The sequence below is a fragment of the Rhincodon typus genome, chromosome 2, assembly GCF_021869965.1.
Source record: "Rhincodon typus isolate 14 chromosome 2, sRhiTyp1.1, whole genome shotgun sequence".
Classification (NCBI taxonomy): Eukaryota; Metazoa; Chordata; class Chondrichthyes; order Orectolobiformes; family Rhincodontidae; genus Rhincodon; species Rhincodon typus.
This window is the reverse complement of record NC_063333.1, coordinates 118,263,213-118,274,661: the sequence shown is the minus strand read 5'-3', so window position 1 is coordinate 118,274,661 and position 11,449 is coordinate 118,263,213. Positions and strand designations below refer to the sequence as shown.

Sequence of the window (11,449 nt, the reverse complement as noted above, 5' to 3'; positions counted from 1 at the left end):
TCCTAACCTGTTCTTCCTCCCACCTATCCCCTCCTCCCACCTCAAGCCACACCTCCATCTCCTACCGACCAACCTCATCCCGCCCCCTTGACCTGTCCGTCCTCCCTGGACTGACCTATCCCCTTCCTAACTCCCCATCTACACTCACCTTTACTGGCTCCATCCCCGCCTCTTCGACCTGTTTGTTTCCTCTCCACCTATCCTCTCCTCTATCCATCTTCTATCCGCCTCCCACTCTCTCCCTATTTATTTCAGAACCCCCTTCCCCTTCCCCATTTCTGATGAGGGGTCTAGGCCTGAAACGTCAGCCTCTCTGCTCCTATGATGCTGCTTGGCCTGCTGTGTTCATCCAGCCCTGCACCTTGTTGTCTCGGATTCTCCAGCATCTGCAGTTCCTACTATCTCCAAAGGAAATTCATGTACGGTAAGTTTAAAAAAAAAGTGACTATGACCAGATAATGGCTTTTGTGAAGTTAACTGAGGAATAAAACACTGAATAAGTCAACAAGTTGGGGAGGCAATGATCTAATGGTATTGTCACCGGATTATTAATCTAGAGACTCAGGTAATGTTCTGGGGACCCAGGTTCAAATCTCACCATGGCAGATGGTAGCATTTGAATTCAATAAAAATCTGGAATTAACAGTCTAGTGATGACCATGAATCAATTGTCAGGAAAAGCCATCTCGTTCACTAATATCCTTTAGGGAAGGATATTGCCATCCTCAATACAGTGTGGAGCTGGAGGAAACACAGCAGGTCAGGCAGCATTAGAGCAGCAGGAAAGTCGATGTTTCAAGTTTACACTTCATTGGGACTGGTGAGTATGGGATCCTTTATGTTCATCTATAGCAGCCGCAGGGTGGTTGTTGGTTTGTGGGATACCCTGATACCTAGGGGTCTGAATAGTCTTGTGGTCATCTCTGACATGTCTCAGATGTATGGCAGAGTGACTAGTGTGCCTGGCCATGTTGTGTCTTCTTGTTGTGGACTGTTGCGGAGGTAACGGCGGATTGTGCTTTTTGGAGAAACATTACATAGGCCAAACAGGAAGAAAACTGACAATAAAGGATACATAAACACCAGCTAGCCGCCAAGAGACACTACCAATTCTCACTGGTCTCAATACACATGGACAAAGGAGGACACAAATTCAACTGGGGCAACATAATATCCATAATAGCACAAACCAAACACAGACATGCCAGGGAATTCCAACCGGAACTCCATCAACAAACACATTGAACTGGACCCAATATACAAACCACTGAAAAACAGAACTGGAAGTGATGCCAACCACCCCAGCAAACAGAGGCATATAAATAACAAGTGGGTCAGAACACCAATGCTTCACCGGAGGAGCACTGACGATGTTACCTAGCAGGTTGTCGAAACTTCTGCAATCAGACACACTGGCTCAGCTTTACACCTGTGTTGGGAATGAGTCGATGGCTGGGGAGGAATGGCATATGATCACATGACATGATGGGGATGGGGTCTTAATTAGCTAACTAATGTGCATGTAAAAGGTTCCTCTCACTATTACTGGTGAGAAAGGGTTGTCCACACCATCATGTGAACCCTGGCTGCAAAGTGGGGGCCATGTCCTCATGTACTCTGTGCCCAATGAATGAATCCCCACTCCTCCATAACATTTTCCACCCACACGTTTCCCCCAGACATCCCTTGCTGGTAATTGCCTCACTCATCCAGACACAATGCCTCCACTCAACTTTTCATCTGGTGCCAACAATGAGATTGTTGTTCGGGACTGCCCGTTTCCCATTGGGCACTGTTAGGACCTGACAGTTGCTGGTCATTTGATTGGCTAGCAGCTCTGAGAAGTGGTACTTCCTGTCATCTGGGACAGAAGTCTTGACCTGAGCCAATTTAATGGCCTAACTGCTATTAAATCAAGTCAGAGTTTTACACCCATTAACAGTCAGACTCATCCACCCTTTCCGCCAGGTTGATCACTAACTGTGTGTGATATTCTGAGCTGTATTTCAATGTCATTGATCAGTAACAGAACAAATTCAAAAGTAGTATTGTCTTTAAATTAAAAATGAAAGCTAACTATCACACAGATTAGAAATGAGAAATAAGTATTACACTGCACAGCACTGAAAGTCACGTAATTTCTAACTTGGAGCTAAAATGTTTTTCCACTGCTGTAAGAAAAACCGAGAACTGGGATTAACTGGCCCTTATATCTGATTTAAATGCCAGTCTTATTCGCTGTTTTGAAAGCAGTTGCCTCTATCACCAATACAGCTGATTAGTTAAAACTGCATTTGTGATAACTGAACCGAATAGTCAGCTTCTAACCTCATTGTTTGCATTTCTGCTGACTGCACCGAATTAACTGCTTGTTTTTCCAAAAACCCCAAGCTATTCTCAAACCTAATTGACTGCAGTAGCTCAGCAGGGAATGTGACAAAACATTAAATGTTAAATGGATAAATAAAGCACATGCTTTGGACTTTGTGGTATCAAATGACTATTCCCCCAGGCTAGGACGACTCTCCACCTCTTTTTCTAGTATTGGCATCTCCTGTGGCAAAGCTACCATCCAGGATATTGTGACATCATTAATCAGCTGATCAAGTTTCTGCTCTGACTATATATGACAATGTTTTGGACCTGGCACGCACAAGGGAAAATTTGATGTATCCATAGATCAGATCTGCCATTTCATGAAGTCTATCTAGTTCCTTATTTACTCTACATAAAAAAACACCGCCAAAGAACAACCAGCAACCACCATAAAAGCAGCCAATTAAGACACTGAAAATAGTTCAGGTTTCTAGCCGATCATTCCAGTTCTCCTCCCACCCCACTGTATAGCTTCTTTTATTGTAATTCGTTGAAAAAGTTAATTCTGGGCGAGTTGCAGCAAAGTTACCTACTGTACATTTACTGAAATACTTCTGGAAAGAAGTTATGCTAACTATAAACCTTATTATATTTGGCTCCTATCTCATACTGGTTGCTCCCCTCCAAAACTTGAGCACTGCCTTTACTAAACCCCTTTGTCAGCCAGTAACATCCTATCATTTTCATAACTTTAAATATGGACTATATTCAGGTTAGAATTTTATGAAAATGCTTTTTTTTTTAAGAATTGACATTAAAGGGCTGCTAAGATTGCTGCCCAGAGCCAGGTGACTTTTGTCATTTCTCCACAGACTCAAATATCTAAAGTCTCTGGAAAGGTCCTTATTGAATGATTATTGGGAGAGTGTCCCCTCAAGTAGACATACCAAGACATAACTATTGATAGACTTCACACCTACTATATCCATACTCACTGTCTCTGAGCTCAAGAGCTAACAAGAGAGCTATATAAAAACACAAACACCAAATGTGTATTACCAATCCCTTGTGTAGCAATTACTTCAAACTTCAAAACATGCTAAGTAGACAATAGAAGTATTAACCAGATGGTCATCTTACCAAAACTGATCACAGAATAATATTCCAAAAACCATAGATAAAATGAGTCAATCTGCAAACAACACACCAAGGGACAACAACTGTAGCAAAGACAACAACACTTTCCTTACAACTCGGAACAACAACATTCTAAATTCTTCAAGCCTGTTCCTTTCGAGTACATTCAAATAACTTCCTGGTAACAAGGCTACAAACAAATAAACTTGGCAATCTGCCGAAGATCCATTTCATTGAATGAACTGAAATTGTCTAAACAACCCATCAGAAATGAAAACGCCCTCTTCGCCAAGCCTGCAATACATGCTTTCTCCCCAAGACAAGCTGAATTGTGTGATTTACAAGCTCCTTTATTTCTAAATTGTAGAAGTGTATTACTCTCTTTAACTGCATTTTTCTTTGAACATGTATGTGGTGTATGAATGATATAGCATTAGATTTTTGCAGTGAATGTGATAAATAATCCTGTTTAAACCCACAAAAAATCTCACCGTTGGTTATTCAATGTGACAGTACACTCAGAAGTTAAGAAACAGGCACATTTTCCTTTTGAAAAATAGAATGATTACAGACAGAAGGTAAATTCTCTCCCATCTCCGTCCTTACACAAAATAACATGAAATGTACAGGGTACCCGTTTAAGAACATCCAACTTACGAACGCTTGTATTAATGAACACAAGCCTGTACAGGCATGTAATTTTAAATATCCAATATTGAAGCAATTTCTATACTTAAGAAAGGTTGATTTATATTGATATGCAACGTGTTCCAACTCACATACAAATCAACTTGCAAACTGACTCAGGAACAGAGCCATTTCGTAACCTGGGGATTGTCTGTATGCCACAAAACAGACAATACGGTCCAACAAATTCAAGCCACTGCTTATGCTCCACATGAACATCCTCTAAAACCTTTTGATCCAAACCCTATCTTTCTACTTTATTCTCCTTCATGTGTTTATCCAGCTTCCACTTAAAAGCATTCTAATAAACCACTCCATGTGCTAGTGGGTTACACACTCTAATCATTGCTTGGCAAAGAAGCTTCTCCCGAATTCTCCAACAGACTTATTGATTATTTTACATGAATGACCACTAGTTTTGCTCTCCTACACAACTTGAAACACCAAACTGGATTTTTGGCATCGAGGTGGGAAGCTGGAATTGGAAAATTTCATGATTCAGCAGACTCATCTCCACATAAATATCACCCCACACACAGTTTTCAATCTGGGGTGATGGGGGCACGATCAATCAGTTCCACCAACCCCAAAAACATTCAGATGTGGCCACCAAGATGGATGAATTTTGAGACAATCTGACTACAAGCCCAACTTCAATTCCCAAATGTATGAAAAAACTCTTAGAACTTGTGGCCCTACACCATGTCACCCCTCTTCTTCCACGCCCATTCACTTTGTATGCACAATAAAACCGAAGAGACACATTTTAAAAAAATTCAAAAATCTGCATTGAGGAAACTGCTCCTAACCCTATATAAGTGTCAGTCAGACAAAGCCACCATAGTATAAATAACAGAAGCATTACCGTAATTCATAGCATTTAAGTGTTTAAATAGACATACAGCCAGAGAGAAGCCGTTCAAAGAACGAATAATTCATTATAATCTCAATAAAATATCAGTCAAAGCAAATACTCCACTTCAGTCTATCTAAATGGACCTCCTGCTGAGGTAATGAGCTGGCGAGTCTTGGAGTTCAGTCAAGAATTCACAACAAGACCAGTTGGACAAAGATGTCTGGCCATCTGTTTCAGCTCAATCTGTACACAGTTTAATCTGTATAAAAGCAAGGTCCCAAACATGATAAACTATCAGTTAATCTTTTTTAAAAATTGGCTAGTGCGAAGTTTTATTTGATAATGTTGCTGTGAAATTCTTTGGGACATTTTACTATGTTAATAGAATTATATAAATGCATGCCCACTTGTTTTCCTCGGCATGCTGCAGTGCTCCACTGGAGGAGCAACATTTCGTCTTCAGACTAGACACTTTACAACCTCTTGGATTTAATGTGGAGTTCAACACCTTCAAATTGTGAACCCATTCCTTCACTTTCTCCTAGCTTTGCTTGTTACATTCTCTGTCACCATGTCCTCTCTCACCTCCCCCAACTCTAATGGGACTATCCATTCTTTCCAGTTTGGCAGTTAGACACACAATTTGTTCTGACATTCTCACATTCCAATCTCTTAATCTAAACTATCAACACCTTTTCTCCCTTAGCACTCCAAATCCCCCTCCTCCAAACTTTTGCATAAATGCTGTCCCTTCCACACTTCACTTCAGCTCTGAAGAAGAGTCAGAGACTCAAAATATTAGCTTGCTTTCTCTTCATGGACGCTGCCTGACCTGCTGTGATCTCCAGCATTTTTTGATTTCAGTCTAAATAGATGCAAGTTGATCAGGTCACCAGAACTCCCATACTAGCTTTCACATACATTCATAGGATCTTTGATATTCACCTTGACAGACAGAAGCCTGGACCTTAGTTTAATGTCTCACTCAAAAATGGTAAAAAGTCACCAAAATAATAAATTAATGTACAGTATTTTAGAAAGAAAAGGAAACAAATGCAGGAGAGGAGAAACTCAAACTTGGAATGAACACATTACGATGTGAAAAGAAACAGTAGGAGAGAGAGAAATAACGAAGGAGGCAAAAGGTGGAATACTACAGGGGTCTGTGAGATGTGGCTTTGGCAAGAAGTGTGTCAGAATCAGGTGACAAGAGCAACAAGCAACATTCTCTCTAAACTGTGCAGTTGCGCATGTGGACAAGGTTCCACGCATGGCAACTGGCGTCAGCACATCGATCACAGCATTGACTTCTGATTCTGGAAGTCGCTACTGCATAGGGACTTCAGAGGTCTACACAGCCGGAAGGAAAAGTAGAGGGAACATTGGCGGCACGGGTCATCTCAATGCAAGATTATCGCGCTTTGCCTTTTATGTTTTTCACAAGCAGCATGGCGATACTCTCAAATGACAGTGGTGAGACACCAATTGATAGCCATCATGCTTGTTAAACACCTTGTTAATGTCACAACTTGCCTCATCTTTATTCAGAGTCCCATCTTACTAAAATCAACAAATAAGCTAGATGTCAGAAAAACTCGACAAGGAGAACAGTGAGCACTGCGTGGATGTGGCTTGCCAGTTGCTCCAAACAATCTTTATGTTAGAAATATCCCAAGACACACTTTGTGTGCACTGGCCACAAGTACCCCATGGTCACAAATCAATTAGCATCAGATATCAGCCAACCTCTAGGAACCATCATGACACATCACTGATACACGTACAGGACAGTTCTGCATGCTTATGTTGCATCTCAGTGTGCAATGGGAGCTATCATTGTAAAGCTTTGCATGGACACTGTCAAGGAGACACATTATCTAAAGGACTGCACCAAGCTGCACCTCTGAGTTCATTGTCATTGCGTTCACTCACTTTGTTCCAACCTCACAGCATTCCTGCCCTGCCTGTATGCACTTTGCCCTGTTCAATCTAAGATACCAGGCTCATTGTACTACTGTATCACCATGCCATTCAGCACTGACACAACAGAAGGAAGCTTCTCATGATTGTCAGCAGGTCAGAATCAAATCAAGGGAATAGCCTTCACTCAATTCACATCACAGTAAGTCAAGGGCAGCCATCCAATACCAATCTAGATCCTGCTTGAGACAATCAGAGTTGGGATCCTCTCATCACAAGGAGTGAGGAGCCAAATGCCAAGCAGTCCATCAACCATCTTGAATCTTTCTGCTATATTGTGGTCTGCTTTCCTTTTACAATGAGACACAGGCAAGTATTATGAGAGATGAAAACAGGTGGCAGAGCTATTAGTGTTTGTGCAGATGGGCAAGTGTCCCATTTGAATGAGTATGTAGCACAGACGGCATACAGGCTTACTAATGTCAGGATGGCTGAGGGCAAGTGGGGAAGATGTTACAGGCAATAGTGAGAGTGATAGAGCATGAGCCTAACTGAGTGGTGGGTACAGTAGGGGAGAGAGAGAGAGCGAGACACAGAGTGGAGAAGGTCACTGCCTATCTTCTTCAATTACTGAACCTTCCTTTAGATGACTGAGACCGCTTTACCCAGGTGGCAATATCGGACTAAATTCACCGTCTGGTGTTATGGCCTCTGCTACTGCTCCTGCAGGAAGAGGAAGTCCTGCCTGTGCATTACCCTGTCTAGCAGAACCTCCAGGATCCCGACTGCAAAGCGGGACCTTAACTTCCCCCTGTCTGCCATATCTGGGACAAATGTCAGGAACCATGCAGGGCAGCTTGGGTTAACAGTGTCTGTTCAGTTACATAACAAGCCTTTAAAGGTGCACAGGCAGGAGGCAAGCGGTGACTTTTGGTTATCCTGGCCATGGCAAGTTGTTCAAAGAATAACACATAATAAGGTAAAGGTGGAAATCAGACAGGAAAGATGCCGTGGGGCAATGTAGGTAATCAATGAAGGGAGTTTGGCAAGCTAGGGTGAGAAAACCTCACTAGGCCTTGCAGTGATATTCCTCTCAAAATGTTCACGCAACTTTGACTTAGACAAAAAAATTGTAAAATTGAGCCCAAAGATTGTTTCCATACAAGGTCTGTGTCTGCCATCATTAAAATATACATTAAAAATAGGAATTTGCAATGAGAATAATGTAGCAAAATGGAAAATTGCAGGCTATAAACGTGCAGTTGTACTTCTTATAAAGTTAAAGACATTTCTTAAAAATGTAAATTGATTTTTAATCTCATTTAATGAAGTCATATTATAGAAATGAATTCAAAGTTTTAAGTATTTATGTTACAGAGAAAACTACAAGGTCAAATGTTTCAACTTGACTCAGTTTAAAAAAAGGCTTGGTACAAATTAAATTACTGACAAATGAATTCAAATATGAAAGTTGCTTTTAAACATAAAGTGGATTTAACTAGAAGTAACTAAGTCTGAACATTTTAATCTTATTTAACAGCTGTATAGAGAAATGTCGATAAAATACAAGTGGTGAAATTCATCGCAAGAAAATGAAGATTTACTGCTAAATATCGCTTTATTTAAAATAGTAACTTGAAAATAGCAAATGATGTGAATGACTGCACAAGTCTTATGGGAGGACCTTGCAGTGTCATTGAAACTATCAGAACGACAAATTCTACTTCATATTAAATCTCTTTCAAATGAAAATCATAGCTCTCTATAATTTCTTCAGGAGATGCATTAATAGATTTTACAGTGTTGCTGGTCCACTGTCAAAATAAGCACCCTTCTACAGGTTTAAATAGATATTGCCCCAGATGTTTCAAATAGGAGCGGAAACCCTTTTTCTGACTGATCAAATTACAAAATACCTACTTACCTTCAGATATATTGTCTGCTGGAGAATTCTGAATAGGGGCCTCCTATTGTGAATCTGTCAGAAATCCACAAATACAACAGCAAAGAAAATTTTTGTTGAAACCATGCCCCCTTTTTGCAGCAGTCAGTTTGCTACATTGTGATTTACATGTTTAGCAGCGCAGCTAGCCACTTTCACAGGTCCTGTGAAAGGCTAAATATCTAAGGTAAGTGTGGGATTAAAATGGCAGTTAGTTGAGGGATTCGTGTGCCAGATAGGTGGGGAGGATGCCATGTTGGTAAGACACCAGATGGATGAGAACTGTAGCATGTCAGATGGAAAGGATGCTATGTGGATGAAGTGGGTTGAATGCTGAGTGTCAAGTATGTGAATGAACGCTTAGGATAGTGTCAGAGTGGGTGTTAGGTCAGACAGGGGTGGGAAAGAATGCTTGCTCCAGGTGGGTAAGGCAGGCAAGGGGAATGGGAATGCTGGGTTCTGCAAAGTCTGATAAAGGGTTGGGGGTCAGACTTGTCAGGGGTGCTTGATTGTCAGAGATTTGGGGAGTGTTAGGTTTGGGATTGTATAGTTGGAGTGGTGTGTTCTTAAGTGATTCGTTGGTGGTCCATTTAATGGTTATCAAAGAGATAGGGTAAGTTTTTAACCCTCTAACTTTTCTTGGGTAACTGTTTAAACTTAACTGAGCCAGAACCCAACAACGTTTCAAACTTTGAAGGTTTTTTTTCCTAAGAGAGGGGACCAAGGGATTTACCAAATGAAAGTTTCAATTTCTCAGGCAATTCCCATCAAATCTGCTGCATCAGGGAACCCACACAGTTCTGATATGCAACTACATTCTGTGCTCCTCCAAATATATTCTTACCCACAGTTTATCTGAGCCAATAATTATGTAGCCACAGTGACAAAAAGTGATGTTGGCAGGGTATTCTGTGCTGAAAGTCACCCACAAGCTCTCCCACCTAAAAAGATAATATGTGGTATCTCTGCAGTGGCAGCTTTCTATCAAATGTTTAGCAGGAGAAAGCTCTTTGGTTACCATTGCAAGTTCTTTTTAAAACTCTGATCTTCTATTTCCTTTACCAGACTGCATATCAAGAGGACAAGTCAATAATCAGCACTTGATGTTTAGGTTTCCCCTAAGTGACACTCTAATCAGCAGCAAGGAGCAGGTAGGATTAACCTTCTAAGCTCTTGCTCACCAGAAATGCCTGAACTTTTCCCAATGCTTCCTTCCAAATGTTGCATTTTAAATCAACCTCTAAAAGCCTGGAAAGCAGAAATGCTTCATAAACTGAGTACCAACAGTATAAAAGATAAACTTGTACTGTACAGCCTAAACTCAAATTGCTGTGCAAATATTCTAAGAAGATATACAATAAGTATATGCAGTGTGGCCCAGGCGCTTCTAAAGGGAAGTCTGTAGAGGCAGGTCACTCCTCCTCATTTAGCCTGAGATGTATATGGCAGTATTGGATAAACCTCAGCATCCTTTCTTACCTATTGAATAGTTGTGAATAAAGTTTAGTGAAATAGTAACAAAAATTTGATTGTATGAGGAGAACTGGTTTGGGAGAGATAAGTGAGCCTGACAGTTTAATGATTGTTCCATTTCAGCCTTGAATAGAATTAGCCTGGTTTAATAAGTATCTTGACAGATGTGATTTCAACTCAGTAACTCCTCCCACTTTCAATTTCTCCAGACTCATCAGGCTACATTTTCTTCAGTACAAAAAGGCAGGGAAAACCTGCATTTCACTATAAGTTACAACTCAAATGACAGCACATGATTTTGAAAACTGCAATGTCTAAGAATGCTTTTCTTGTATATTGGTGTGAAATCTGTACCAATCACATAACAAATATAACATGAAGTTTTAAATAGATCACGTCCACCAGCTCTTGCTCATTACCTCTTCAAAGAATTCTAAACAGATTTGTCAGACATGACCTCCCCTTGGCAAAGCTGGGCTGACTCAGGCCTGTTTAACCATGCACTTCCGTGGTATGGTAATCTCATCTTTAATAATGGACTCTAAAATCTTACCAACCACCAATACGGGCCTATAATTTCCCATCTTCTGCCTTCCTCCCTTCTTAAACAGAGCTGGTATATTAGCCATTTTCCAGTCTTCTGGGACCTTCCCTAACTCTAGTTATGCTGTTATCTTATGACTTAATCTTTTGTGAGGGATCTTGTTGAACATCTTCTGAAGGTCCAGATACAATAGATCTATTGGTTCTCCTTTATCCACTTTGGTCAGACATGGTTTCCCTTTCATGAAGCCTTGCTGACTGTGCTTAATTAAATTATGACTTTCCAAATGTGCTATTGTCTGTGCAACCATTTGGTTCACTTGGTTAGAACACACAGTGTTAACAACATCAAGTTCCTGATTTAATCCCCCTGCACACTGGCAGCAGTGTCATTGTTCAGTTGTTGATTCTTCTGAAAACACATAAGCTACATTTTCAATGAAAGTGCATTCACACAACATGAAAGCTATTCAAACTTAAAACTGAATCAGTGACCTATAGGATTCCAGCCTAACACTATCCTATTCAGCCAGTCAGAATGTGTGAGTCATCCACGGAACAGCAAGAGGACTGGC

General features: G+C 40.8%; 1 protein-coding gene across 3 annotated transcripts in view; it reads right to left on the bottom strand.

Moving 5' to 3' along the window:
* cap2 (cyclase associated actin cytoskeleton regulatory protein 2) overlaps positions 1-11,449 on the bottom strand; it is a 207,300-nt gene that overhangs the window by 124,398 nt on the left and 71,453 nt on the right. Inside the window, exon 1 of one of the 3 annotated variants that reach the window (XM_048611454.1) lies at positions 4,233-4,263. The exons of the other annotated variants lie outside the window; for them this stretch is intronic. The gene's annotated coding sequence lies outside the window, so the exon portion shown is untranslated. Of the gene's footprint in view, positions 1-4,232; positions 4,264-11,449 lie in introns of those variants that run through there. 3 annotated transcript variants of the gene reach the window in all.